General features: G+C 47.0%; 1 long non-coding RNA gene across 1 annotated transcript; it reads right to left on the bottom strand.

Moving 5' to 3' along the window:
• Nucleotides 1–4,881: 4,881 nt before the first annotated feature.
• On the bottom strand, nt 4,882–12,729 carry LOC141728100 (uncharacterized). Its single transcript, XR_012578782.1, has 2 exons — nt 11,596–12,729; nt 4,882–7,554 (listed from the first exon to the last, which is right to left on the bottom strand). It is a non-coding gene; the product is annotated as an uncharacterized LOC141728100 (long non-coding RNA).
• Between the last annotated feature and the right edge of the window lie 1,552 nt (nt 12,730–14,281).

The following is a 14,281-nucleotide window of genomic DNA, read 5'->3' as shown; positions in this document are numbered from 1 at the left end:
CGTGGTGCAGTTTGGGCTGCCTGTGAACTGATGCCAAATGCCTTCCTGCAGAGGCTGGGGAGAAGCTGCAGCCAGGCCAGGCTGGCAAACAGCCCTGCAGGGCGTGGAAGCAGCAGCGGGGCAGCGAGGCTGCCATGGATCCCTTCCCGCTGTGCCGGGAACGGCGTGTCCAGATGTGCAGCCAAAGCCCCCGGCTGCTGAGCCCCATGACAAGGCAGAGGGAAATGCACCCACCACGGCGTCTCTCCAGGTCATTCAGCATCTGCTCCAGATGTTTCGCTGCCTCCAAGGATTTCATGTCTCCTATGTCTCGGTTCTTCCATTTAGGAGGACCTTAATGGGAAGTTCCATTTCTCCTTCAGGCCCAAGTGGCAGTGAGAGCACCTGCGTGATTGGTGCCCTCCAAGGCACTCCCGCAGCTCGGCCTTCCACTCAGGAGCAGGGCCAGGGGCACCTCGTGCCTGCAGTGGCCCCACACTGGGATGGAAGGAGCCCCTTGTGGGGCAGTCGGGGCAGAAAGGACTCCCTGGAGCTGCTGCAGCTCCAAACCCAGCCCCAGGCAGGGCCAGGGCTTGGCAGTGGCAGCAGGAGCACCTCAGGCTCCCTGGGGCCGGCAAAGGAGCTGAGAGAGGCTCAGCCCCGGGGCACAGCCCTGGGCCCGGCCCCTTCCCTCTCTGCTCTTCTCTGTGGCTGCACAGAGCACACAGAAGGACACACTGGCATTGAACACGGGAGGAGGATGGACAGCTAAATGATCCTTCCTCCCACTGACAGAGATCCTGTGGGATCACAGAAGGGAGCAGGGCAAGATTTCCAGATTCTTTAAAGCCAGAGATTGTGTTAAGGGACAGGGCTCATGACTGAGCCCTTGCCACATGGACACTGATTATTTTTCAGGAAAGGAACACAGAGAACTTGCCTCCACCATGCCCTAGAGTCTTCATGTTGTCATTCACCAGCTTTTCCATATAAGCCATCTTATCGTCCCAGTCTAGAAGAGGGCAAAGACCAGGTCATTTCCATGGTGTGCTGGGATCCCCCACTGCTTACAGTAAATGGGCACTGCAAGGGGGCCATGTAAGGCTGTGGGAGCCACATGTGAATGCACAAGCCCAAACTGCACAGGGGCCTGGGGAGCTCTGGGCTGGCTCCTGGTCACTCTCCACCCTCTTTGCAGGCCCTGTGACACATCCCCGGTCAGCCCAGGGCCCATGGGCGCTCTCTCCCGCCCCCAGTGGAAACCCTCCCTAAATACCCTGGGGAAAACCATCCCCAGTGCTTCCCGGGGAGCAGGGAGCGCTGTCCCGGGAAAGGGGAGCCAGGCTGCCGGCTCACCTGCTCCCCGCGCTTGCAGCGGAGCAGCCTGGGCAGCCCTGGCAGGCAGGGCCACGGCCAGGAGGAGCAGGAGGAAGAGGCGCAGAGCAAGGGCCATGGTGCCTTGCCCTCTGCCAGTCCCGCAGCTCTTGCTGCCACCGCTGTCCTGACACCGCTGTCCCAATGTCAGCACCACTGCTGCCACTGCCACTGCTGCTGCCGCAACAGTTGTGCTCAAGCACTGACTGCTCGCTCCTTGTGCTGCTGTGCAACCACGGGGCTCTGGCACCTCTGTGACCTCAGAGCCTGCTGTGACCTCATGGCCAGGGTGGAGTTGTGTGGGCACTGGGATCTGCCTTCTTTGGCAGGGAGCTGCTCTGTCCAAGGGCTCTGACACAGTCCCAGCCCAGCTGATCTCACAGGCTGGGCCATGAAGGGATGGAGAGCAGCCCTGCCAAGAAGGACTTGGGGGTGCTGCAAGATGAGAGGCTGCACATGAGCCAGCCATGTGCATCCAAAGGAGAGTGCCCAGCAGCTTGAAGGAGGTGATTCCACCCCTCTGCTCTGGTGAGACCCCACCTGGAGTACTGTGGAAGAGGTTTTACAGGGACCTCTGTGAGTCATTGAGAAGTTTGATAAGAGGATCCATGTTTAGCCCTGAAAGAATCCCTACCAAGGTTGTTGACATAGAAACCAAGAAAGAAAGAAGGATAAATAAGATAAATCTGGAACTGCCTATTCCAAGAAGCACTTTGCTTGTCTCTCATGACCAGTGAGTAAAGTGCAAACTTATGAGCTTTGTAAGAATGCAGAACAAGCATGCATGCTAGAATAAAAACAGGGTTTGAAGCCTTCTGGAAACGGAGTGTGTTGCTTTGTACTGTCTCCATCTCTACCACGACAGAGTACTGCATCCAGCTCTGGGCTCCCCACACAGGAAGGCCATGGTCCTGTTGGATCTAGTCCAGAGGAGGGACAAAATGCTCTGAGGGCTGGAGCCCTTCTGCTTTGGAGACAGGCTGGGAGAGCTGGTGGCGTTCAGCCTGGAAGAGAGCAGACTCAAGGGAGACCTGATTGCTGCCTTTCAGTACCTGAAGGGGGCTTGTAAAAGAGATGGGACAGAACTTGTAGTAGAGCCTTTTGTGAGCAGAGCGAGGGGGAATGGCTTTAGTCCAAAAGACGGTCCATTCAGACTGGACAAAAGAAACCCATTCTTTCACTGTAGGGTTTGAAAGCCTGACACAGGTTGCCCAGAGAGGTGGACATCCATCCCTGCAAACATTCAAGCTCACGCTCTGAGCAACCTGACCTACTTAAAGGTGTCCCTGCTCAGTGCAGGGCATTGGACTAGATGGCCTTTAAATGTCCCTTCCAAGCCAAGCCATTCTGTGTTCCTGGGCACTATCAAAGCAGTGCTGGATTAGTGCTGGGGTGATTATGTGGCACCTGTATTTTGGTAGTTGGGTCCTTTAGCAATTGGCCCTGAGAGCATTCATGGTCTGGGCAGTGAAGTCTGCAAACAACAGACAGTGTGCTCAAGGAGAAACAGGGGAGGAACACTGCTGTAGCTCAGATAAATGCCAGCATTTTGCTGCCCATTCCTAGTTAAGAAATAAAGGAATGTCCTGAAGATCCCTTCATGTGGGTGCATTATTGGCTGTATCAGTACTTGTGTTCTGCAAAACAGGGAATTTGCTACAACTTCTTGCCCCATTTATCACTGAATGAAACTCAAATCCTGCATTGCTCCTTGTCTACTTGCTTCCAAGTCAAGGCAAATTTTGTTCATGATTGAGTGGGACATATTCACCTGTTCACAAGCAAATTCTTCTTGCCATTCACACAGAGGCAAGATTGTTTTGTGGATTTGCTCTAATCGGACAGGAATTAAGGCCTACCTGTCACTAGAACTAAAGCTGATGCATTAGGTTGCAAAGTCTTGAGTAATTTGGCCTGGTGACTGGCATTGTAGAGAGTTGTTCTGGAATTAAATGACACTTGAAGACACGTGTAGTCTACCATATTTCTGGCATACTAGAAGTGAAAAAAAAACCTTTGAAACATGATTTTATCCTTTTTTCCTCCTCCTCCTCCTCCTCCCAGGAATTTCAATGTCTGAGGTCTAAGCTCTTCAGCTGCCTCACAAACATTGTTTTAATTCAGACAGGCATCCATGCCTTGAGCCACAAATCATGACTGTGGCTGTGAAGCTTGAAGCAATGTAGGTTTATAGCACTAAAAGTAATAATGCATTCCCAGGTTAAGCCAAGTATTTCCCAAGTAACTCTACCTATCCTCAGGGATGTTTCATAAAGGATCATTGTAAAAGCTGGGAATCAGGAGAAAGAGTGTCATCAAAATTAAAAAGACAGGTTTCTGAGATCTTTATATTTCTATAAAAAGAGATTCAAAATTGTTCATATATGGAACATTGACTAAGAAGTGAATGACAGATTGCCAAAGTAATTGGGGAAAAAAATACCATAAGTAAAACTATGTTTACATGTAGATAATAAGTAAACCACCTTGCTAAGAAAAAAAACAGACCTGCCAATACTAAAACCAATAAGGCTGTTTCATCTGTCTCAATACAAAAAAAAAAAAACCACTGAAAAGAATCAGAGGTCATTAAGACGATTAGTATATACAGGAAATTCCAGGGATTGGGAAAAAATGAAGCAAACTGTAGAGTGCAATTCCCAGAGTTAACCTGGAATTTATTGGTGGATTTGTTGCAAAATTTCTGAGAGCAGACTGGAAAAGCATAGGGGCTGGTCAGCCCATGGGTGGGCATTTAGAGCAGTGTGAGGGCTGTTTCTGAGACCAACTGCAGGGAAGAAGAGCAGCAGACAATCACTGGGACAGTCTCTTTGCTGGCTGTGGAGTTTTTGTCAGTCAGTTCCCTGTGGCTGGGGGAGCTGTCACGGGGCAGGGAGGGCCAGGGCTGGCAGTGGCTGCTCAGGGATGGCTTTGGCCCGTGTCCCTCCAAGCAGCCACTGCCCAAGCAGCTGCGCTGCCCCCGGGCTCTCCTCCCGGCCTGCTGGGCTTTGTTGGGTGGCACAGCCTGTGCCAAGGGGCAGCAAGGTGCCTGCAGGCCCCAGCTCTGGGGCAAACGGAGAACGTCCTGCTCGCATCCACCATGCTGCCAGCTCAGCAGAGCAGCACAGCACGGGCTGATGCTACCCATTGCTCCCACAGGTGCAGCCGGCCCCACCACACGTGTTCCTGATTCCCAGGAGGGGTGTGAAAAATGGCAATCACTTGTTTGTAAAATTGTAAAACTTTATTTTTAATAAATTGGTTATAAAAATAGCAATATCATTAGAGTGCTAAAAATTTTGGACAATTTGGATTAGGACAATAGGAGACAATAGAATGATAGAGTTACAGACATCTGGGTACCTATTTTCTGGGCAGCATAAGCCCGAAAAAGGACAGACATTAACAGAGGATTAACCCTTAAAAACAATAACCTGTTGCATATTTGTGCATCTCGTATATGATGCATAACTTCCATTCAAACACAGGATTTTGTCTGGTCCTTGTTATAAATAGACTCAAGAGGAGTGAAATTTCCAATTTGAATTTATTAATTCAAGGCATACAGCATAAGCAAAAGTTTCAGCGCTGGACGGCAGGGGAGTCTCCGCTCCACCAACTGCCGCACCCTCATCCCCAACGTCCCCCTTTTTAAGTTCTTAGTGCTTCCGGACTGCTGTGTCATTTTGAAGTACTCTGCGCTTGCGTTGATTGTTGCTAGGGGGTCTTCTCTCACCTCCTGGTGGTCGATGATGAAGGTCTTGGTAGTCTTCCTCGGTTGTGTCCTTTGACCTGATTCCATATTTGGTAGAAGAGCTTCGCCCTTTCTCTTATAAAACTTACTTAAGATCTTATGATTACCACGCGATTATGCAGGCAAAAAAAGAATTATGTAAGTTAAATAAATCAAACAGGAACTTAACCACATCCTCTATTTTTGAGGTTTTTTTGTGTAGCAAGCTAGACAAACACTTAATCACATCTTCTATTTTTAAGGTTTTCTGTGTAACGAACAAGAGGTTTTATCTGTTTCAATCCCCCCTTTCTCTTTTATCCTCTTGTTCGTCAAACCTAGCCAATGCGTATCGACTTAGTTCTAAGTATTCTCCCCCTTCGGCTCCCCACAAAGCTTTGTATTCTGAGCATATCACCATAAGGTGAGCTGCTTCCAGCCTCCCTTTAACAATATTCACTATTTTATTAAAAAGGCAAAGTCCAAACATAAGTCCCAACATTACAGTATTACTGGTCCTGCAATAGTTGACAACAAAGTAATAAGCCGGGGGAGTAATTGAACCAAGTTTCATACCAGCTCTGTTGAGCTTCTCTTTCTTTTTTCCTCTGTTCTAACCTTTCTCTAAGTTTTGCCATTGAGTCTTGGATGACCCCACTCTTGTTGACGTATGAGCAACATTCCTCTCGTAAGGCCATGCATAGCCCTTCTTGCTGTAATAATAGAAGGTTTAGTCCTCGCCTATTTTGTAATGCTACTTCTGCCAGGGAATCTAAGGATTCTGTGAGATCTCTTATGGATTCTTCAATTCTCCTTAAATCTTCGTCTACAGATAGTCTATGTTCTTGAAACCCTTTATGTTGTTATACTAATGAGGCTACTCCTGTTCCTGTTCCAATTGCTCTGACTCCCAATAACATGGCTACCGTGAGAGTGGTGAAGACTTCCCTTTTTACTAAATGATGCTCTGGCCCCTGATATTGATCATAAACGTAGTGAGGTGAGTGGTAAGTTATCCTGGGCACGATTAACACTTGAACACAGAATTCACTTGTTCTGTTAAATTTTTCTATATTTATACAAGGAGTAACTCCTAAAGTATTGCAAACCCATTTTGTGTTCATTGCTGGGAGTAGCCATTGTGCTGGCTTTGCTGGATCTCTAAGTTTCCCATACTCAGCACACAGGTGGTGTTTTTCTGGGGGTACTTGTCCTATACATCTCCCCTTCCCTGTGACTTTTGCTAAAGTTATTGCTTTCTGAGTATTCTCTTTCTTCCACAGGCATCTCGCAGGGTTGGTGTCATTTATTCTCTTAGCCTTTGCCGTGATTCCTATTGCCTCATAAAAAGGGGGTTTGAGTGTATAATTTTTGTTTCTAGAACTTTCTGATCTTCCCATCTAATTAGGGACCACTTAAAGGGTTCATGGGTCTGAGCATAGGATATCTTAATCACTACACACATCAGTATTAGCTTTGTCCAAACCGGGTGGTCCACATGGTTGGAATAGGACTTAAAAATTTGTTTTTGTTGTCTTTCTTTTCCCCGTTCCCCTCCCCTTAGTGGTGGCTCACCAATCTTGTGGTAGGACTGCCAGCATCTCCTGGACTTCCCACAGAGGGGTCGAGACTTCCGATTGTCTCCACGGTCCATTACCCCTCTGCCTCGCTCGACGACTCGGTTGCTGCGAGCCTCGAGGGTGACCATCTTCTCGGCAGCAGGGGTATTCTTCAGGAGCTGGATAATTATGATTGTCTCTTCCCCACCTTCTCTCTAGGCTAGCAGCCCAGTTTCTGGCTTTTATTTGTGGGATATCACACCGTATGGTGGGACTACTTCTCCTGCACACCACTTCGAGAATGTCGAGGATGAAGGGGGCCGGTTCGTTGAGTGATAACAGAACCGTTCGGGGTTTATACCCTTTGAGAAGGTCTCCCACCACTGATCTGACCCAAGCTTTATTTCTCCCGAGTCTACTTTATAATTAAGGATCATAGAAGTTAGTCTCCTTTCATTAGTATAACAGGGGCCGCAAATGCCCCTAGGAACCCGTCCTCTCCGACAATGAGTCCACCACGGTTCGTGACACAGCTTACAAGAAAAGCATAAAAATGGGTAACAATCACAGTCCAAATAATTGCATTTTAGTCTTATTTCTTCACATCTGGCTGACTCCCCTCCCCAGGTTTGTCCTTTATATTTGAGGCGAGGAGACTTAAAGTAAGGCTTACCCAGTTCATCCTCTAATCTTTTACAATATCCCAGTGATCGCTCGTTTCTTGTTAAGAGGTCTTGAAGATATTGATTGTCCCCTACCCAGACTATTATCCAAATCATGAAGTTCGCTGTAATTTGATTGTGGTTTCTCCAGGGACACTGCAGACCTTCCAGTTGTCTGGGGGTTTCACTGGTCCCTTGATACGACTAGCGTGAGTCCACCCTTTCTCAACAGTTTGGACTGCTGCATCTGTTGTAATAAGTACTTGGTAAGGTCCTTCCCACTTTGGTATCAAGGGGTTTTCTTTCCAGCTTCGGACCAACACCCAATCCCCTGGTTGCACCTGGTGTAAGGTAAAATCTAAGGGGGGGTTTTTGTGCAAGCATCCCTTTTTTTTTTTTTTTTTTTTTTTTCATAAAGCCTTTTTAAACTTGTTCAATTCTGCTAAGTATTTATTCATGCATTGATCATTAATAACTGGGTGCTCCTGAGGTCCCTCAAGATTGTATGGCATTCTATACAGCATTTCAAAGGGAGATATCCCTATATCTATTCTAGGTGTGGTCCGTATAGTTAATAGGGCTAAAGGGACACATTTTACCCAGGACATTTTTGCTTCCATTACTAACTTAGTTAGTTGTTTCTTTATTTCTCCATTCATCCTTTCTACTCGTCCTGAACTTTGAGGATGCCACAGAGTATGTTGTTCCCATTTTATTCCAAGAGCTTTGGCTAGGTTCTGGGTTATCTGAGATGTAAAGTGTGGTCCCCGATCTGAATCTATAACTTCTGGGACCCCATATCAAGGAATTATTTCTTCTAGTAATACTTTCGCTACTACCTTAGCAGTTTCCCTCGGGGTTGGGAATGCTTCTACAAAGTGAGTAAGGTGGTCTAATAGACCAGGACTAATAGATATTTTATCCTTCCTACCTTCAGGAGTTCAGTAAAATCTACTTGAATATGCGAAAAAGGTCTCTTTGCCAGAGGTCGCCCTCCCTCTGGCAACTTCCTTAGGTTTTTCCTATTTGTTTGTAGGCACAGAAGGCAACCTCTAGTTACTTGTTTAGCCATGTCCCAGATCCCCATACTCATGTATTTGGTGGCAAAATAATCTACTAATCCTTGTGATCCCCAATGGGTCTTCTGATGAACTTTTTCCAATAATCTATAGGCCATAACTTTAGGTAATACTTCCCTCCCATCGGGTAGAAACCACCTCCCTTCAGAATTTTCGGTTGCTCCAATTTCTAGCAGCTTTTTCTTCTTCCCTAAATTTTATAATTTGGTCTTGGCCCTTTAAATCAGTGATGTCTTTGTCTCCCTTCAGGGTCAGGATTCGTAGTGCTGCTCGCTTTGCTTCTCGATCCGCTGCATTATTTCCCCTACTCTGTAAATCTAATCCCCGTTGGTGCCCTTTTAGATGGACTACTGCCAACCTTCGGGGTTTCCTTAGTGCTTTTAAAACTTCCGTAATAAGATTCCTATGAACTAAATCTTTTCCTTGAGAATTGACCAGCCCCCTTTCTTCCCATATTTTTCCAAATGTATGTACTATTCTATAACAATATTTGGAATCTGTAAAGATAGTTTCCTCTTTTCCTTCCAGAAAATTTAATGCACGCAGTAAGGAGTATAGTTCACACGCTTGGGCTGACCAAGATCTATCTAGTGGCCCTGACTCTAGTATTTGCAACTCAGGTCCCCTAATGATAGCATACCCTGATGTTCTCGTCCCTTCTATAATCCTTGAGGACCCATCTATGAATAACTTTTCTCCTGTGTTTAATTTTTTTTTTTTTTTTTTTTCAGATCAGGTCTTATTTTTACTTGTTCCTCTATAGTGATTATGCAATCATGCTCTAATGGTTCTGCGCCTCATTCTCCATATAGGAACTCAGCGGGGTTTTGCAAGGCTGTGGTTTCAATTGTTAAATTTGGGGCTTCTATTAGGATTCCTTCATATTTGAGAAGTCGAGCATCAGATATCCATTTGTCAGCTTTTTGCTGAAGCACCCCCCCCTAATGTTATGGGGAGACATTACCTTCAATGTACTTGTTAAAAGTAATTTTTCGTCCAGAGACAAAGGGTGCTGTCTTATTCTAATCGGGACATCTGGATTCTTAATAGTTACCATAAAAGGAGTGATTTTTAACTGCCCAACACTCTCAGGAGTGTACCATACTTCGGGATTGATTTTTGCCTCGTCCTCCACTCGCAGAGGACAAAGTTTTATTCTAAGCTCTTTTTCTTCTACATCAATCCTAATTCCTAGTTCAATAATCATGTCTCAACCCAATAAATTATATTCTGATTCGGGAACCAACAAAAATCCCCTATCCCTATTTTTGAATCTGTTTCTATTACTACACCCTTAATAATTTTTACTTCAAATGGTTCCCCTTTTGCCCCAATGACGGTTGCAACTTCTTTAGACAAATTACATCCTTTTGGTAAAAACTGAATAGTTGATCTCTTGGCCCCAGTGTCTACCAGGAAAGGTATTTCCTGGTGTTGGGGACCCACCTTAAGTTTTATCAAGGGCTCTTTAGGTGTTTTTCGGGTCCCCAATAAATAGAGCCCCTGACCCCTCTAATCCATCAGGAATTCCTTCTCATCTTTAATCCTAACCCTACATTCCTTTTTAAAATGCCCTCTTTTTTCACAATAGAAACAAATCCTCTGACTTGCTGTCTCTTTGGGCTCTCCCTTTCTGGGATCCCCAAACTTCCTCTCTTGTCTTTCATACCCCCTATTCCCACTCGTTGCTGCCACCATCAGCCTAACTTGCTTCCGATAACTCTCATCCTCTCTCCTAACATACACTTTCTGTGCTTCCCTTAAAAGTTCATCCAGCCCTCGGTCTTGCCAATCTTCAATCTTTTGTATTTTCCTTTTTATATCTTCCCATGATTTTGAAACAAAATGTACCTTTAAAAGAGCTTCTCCGGCTGGTCCATTAGGATCCATACTGGAGTATAGCTGGAAGTTCCGTCTTAACCTTTCTAATCAATCTGTGGGTGATTCATCTTTTTTTTCTGTCTATTGTTGAAAGCTTTATCTATATTCTGGCCCCTTGGGACTGATTCCCTAATTCCTTGGATTATTCAAATCCTGCATATGCGTTCGATGGGCTGGGTTTTGATGATCCCATTGCGGATTCTGCAGAGGCCACTTAGTATCCGCGGAGGGACACTGGGCGTGTTGCGCATCCCAGATACGCATTCCCTCTCTCCTAATCATATTTCGTTCTTCAGCCAAAAATAAAATTGTTAAAATCGACTGGAGTTCTTCCCATGTATACATGTTTGGACTCAAAAATTGATCTACCTTATCAGCTACTCCTAAAGGATCTTCTAGTAAATGTCCCATTTATTTTTTTTTTTTTTTTTAAATTCTTGAACATCGGTCGAACTCAGGGGGACTGAAATAAATCCTATTCCTGCCTGCAGACCCCCATCGGCATTTCCCTTAAGGGAAAAAGCCCCGTCTGTTGTTCTTTAGTCCGACTCCTAGTGATTGGACTCCGGTAATCTGATTGGTCAGAGTCACTATCATTACTTTGAGGTGGGGGCACCGGTGCATTTGGCACTGGAGGAGGTGGGGGTGGGACATAAGGAGGGGGTACTATTATAATTTCATCTCCTTTTCCCTTCTTCTCCTTTTTCTTATCCAGTTCCTTATTTTCCTCAGTTAGCTTAAAGATGTATACTTCTGGTCTAAACACCCAGATTTTTGCATACTCGCTTTCTTCTGGCGAGATAGGTTCTTTAGAGTTTACCCAAATGTTTAATGTCTGTCTTACCCAATCTTCCGATGATCCGAAGATGGGCCAATATACATTTTTAGAAATTTCCTTCACGCCCCAAACTTCTACACAATAGTGTATCATTTTAGCCCTGTCTTTGCTTTCAGGTCCTGGGAAGTGTTTCCAGTTACTAAGCAAGTATCCCAGGGGGCTGTCCCTTGAAATGGAGGGAGCTTAACCTGTGCAGGGGGCTTACTCTTCCCCTGTCTCATTCTTCCGGAGTGCCTTCTTACACACACGTATCTTTCACTTCCCCTCTTTCGTGGCCCGAGCCCTCGCGGGTCTGCGGGAACCGCACTACTGGAGGGTCCGCAATCGCTTGGAAGATCTGGCTACCAGTCCTCCTCTCATTCACACATCACATCGCCACACTCCGGGATCCCATTCTTCCGGAGTGCCTTCCACACTCCGGGATCCCAACCCCAACCGGACGGATCCCGTTCTTCCGGAGTGCCCCCGCACTCCGGGATCCCATACTTACGCGTCCTGCGTCTTCGTCCGGACCCTGTGCACAGAGGATTAAGGGGTTCACTGGTGTCTCCCTTTTGCTTATGAGTATAATTTAGGTTCGTCGGTGGGGGAGGTGGAGGTCGTCCAGAGGGGCCACCTAACTAGGTTAGGTGGGGCGCCCCCCTCTCTGGAACAACTTTTCCAATTCACTCCCCCATCCGAGTCACGGCACCAATTTGTTATAAATAGACTCAAGAGGAGTGAAATTTCCAATTTGAATTTATTAATTCAAGGCATACAGCATAAGCAAAAGTTTCAGCGCTGGACGGCAGGGGAGTCTCCGCTCCACCAACTGCCGCACCCTCATCCCCAACGTCCCCCTTTTTAAGTTCTTAGTGCTTCCGGACTGCTGTGTCATTTTGAAGTACTCTGCGCTTGCGTTGATTGTTGCTAGGGGGTCTTCTCTCACCTCCTGGTGGTCGATGATGAAGGTCTTGGTAGTCTTCCTCGGTTGTGTCCTTTGACCTGATTCCATATTTGGTAGAAGAGCTTCGCCCTTTCTCTTATAAAACTTACTTAAGATCTTATGATTACCACGCGATTATGCAGGCAAAAAAAGAATTATGTAAGTTAAATAAATCAAACAGGAACTTAACCACATCCTCTATTTTTGAGGTTTTTTTGTGTAGCAAGCTAGACAAACACTTAATCACATCTTCTATTTTTAAGGTTTTCTGTGTAACGAACAAGAGGTTTTATCTGTTTCAGTCCTCATCAACTTCTCCCTCTTAATCCTAACCGGCTTCCTGAGGGCTGAGCGACGCAGGAAGAAGTTAGTTTCTTCTTCTAGGAGAGCAATACATTCTTTTTCTCTGACAAATTGCAGTGTTCTATGGCTGCTATATTAGCAAAAAGCCAATCATAAAATACATATTTCTCAGAGGACCTTGGAATGGTTTGCTGTTGGGGAACACTCTGTTTGCATGGGATAAGGGCAAGTTTGACATTCTATTGATGCTGGAAAGGATTTGGAAGCACTCAACACAGCCCTGACTGAGAGCTTCCCTGTTGCAGTGCATGTTTTTGATTGTAATTCGGTCCTAGTAGTCAGTTTTATGACACCCCCTTATTTGGTATTGTTATACCACATTTTATTGCCAATGGGTTGTTCCTTCCCCCCCCCGCCCCGCCCCGTGTTATTGGCTTTCCCCTACTTGTCCATCTCCCCAAAGTCCTGCCCTTTTGTTCCCTGTTCCTCCTCCCATTCAATGTCAATCTCTCCCCAATCCTGCCCCTTTCTCTAGAAACTTCCCTGTCCATTTGGGATGCTTTGAAACTCTATTGGTTTGTTTAAGTTGTCCTCCTCCCCTGTAATCCCCTATTGGTTTAAACAATGGATTCCCCGCCTTGTGTTCCACCCTCAGTTTCTCCCAACTGGCTAAAGACTGTATCCTCCCCAGGCACCTCCGCAGTTTGGAAATCAGTGTAGGCCTTTAATTCAGTGTATTTCTGTCGCTGACACTGCGGGGAATAAACATACAGAAGACCTCTCCCTGTTCCTTGTCCCTACCCCCGCGCACTCCACCCGTGCTGTAAAGCAGCCGTGCCCTACAGCCAAACCCCAGAGTTGACAGTTTTCTGGGGGCGGCCCACTCTGGGTGTTGGTGTTGGCAGCTAGTCGGGCTGAGAGAAATCGGGCACTGCAGCACTTCCCGAATGGGCTGTTCTGTTGCAATAAAGAAATGGAGATGTCAGCCCAGTGTCCGGGTGGCAGCAGCAGCAAAGCCCACCCGGCAGCAGCGCTGGCTGAGCTCCATGGCCAGGAGCAGCCGTGGATGCCCATGGTGTGGGCAGGCAGGAGCCAGGCAGGGGCTGCTGTGACCAGCGGCGGGGACCCGAGGGCTGGGGGAGCCCATGATGAGCGTCCCTGGGCTGAGGGCACATTGCCTTCTGGGGGATGACCTGGGCCTGAACCTCATGAGGCACACAGTGATATTTTGGGGTCCCTGCTGAGGGGTGAAGGGATCCCTCATGAGGCACACATGGATATTTTCGGGTCCATACCGAGGGGTGCAGGGATCCCTCAGGAATCACAAAGGAGTATTGACGGCTTCTCCTAAGGTGTGCAGGCACCCCTCATGAGGTGTGCAGCGGGGTTACATTTGAGGGGGTTTTTACTCTTCTTAGCACAGCAAAGGGTCACTTGGCCGAGGTTTTGCAAAGCTGGGAGAAAGCCTCTTGCAAAGCCTTGGGCCTGTCTGCGGGCACAGCGGGCGGGCGGAGCCCATCCCCTGGGGCCAGGCCGGGCCGGGCCAGGCTCGGGCCCCGGCAGGGAAGGGCCGTGGCCCTGGGCTCTGATGAGGCTGCTGAGCTCCCCCCTGGCCCTGTGCTATAGCCCAACACATTTACAGCCGGAGCCATGCAAGGAGTCCTGCCAAGAGCAAATTGTTCTAATGTTCTCTCTAGGACAAAAAAGAGCAAACCAACCCGGCTGATAGGTGAGGAAAGAGAATTCAAGTTCACTTAAAGCGCTGCTCAGTTCAGGGTTGCCTTTCGTTTGACTGAGCTGATGCTAAGAACTATTTTCTCACATATGGTGGCGTTTCTCTGCAAACAGGCTTTGATGAGAAATTTCTGACTGCATTTGCTTTTGCTCTTTAAGATAAGTCACGAACATGAGTAGCTTTGTTGAGGAATGGAGAATTGTTTGTAGCTCA

This window comes from Zonotrichia albicollis, unplaced genomic scaffold, assembly GCF_047830755.1.
Source record: "Zonotrichia albicollis isolate bZonAlb1 unplaced genomic scaffold, bZonAlb1.hap1 Scaffold_89, whole genome shotgun sequence".
Lineage (NCBI taxonomy): Eukaryota > Metazoa > Chordata > Aves > Passeriformes > Passerellidae > Zonotrichia > Zonotrichia albicollis.
This window is presented reverse-complemented; position numbering and strand designations above follow the sequence as displayed.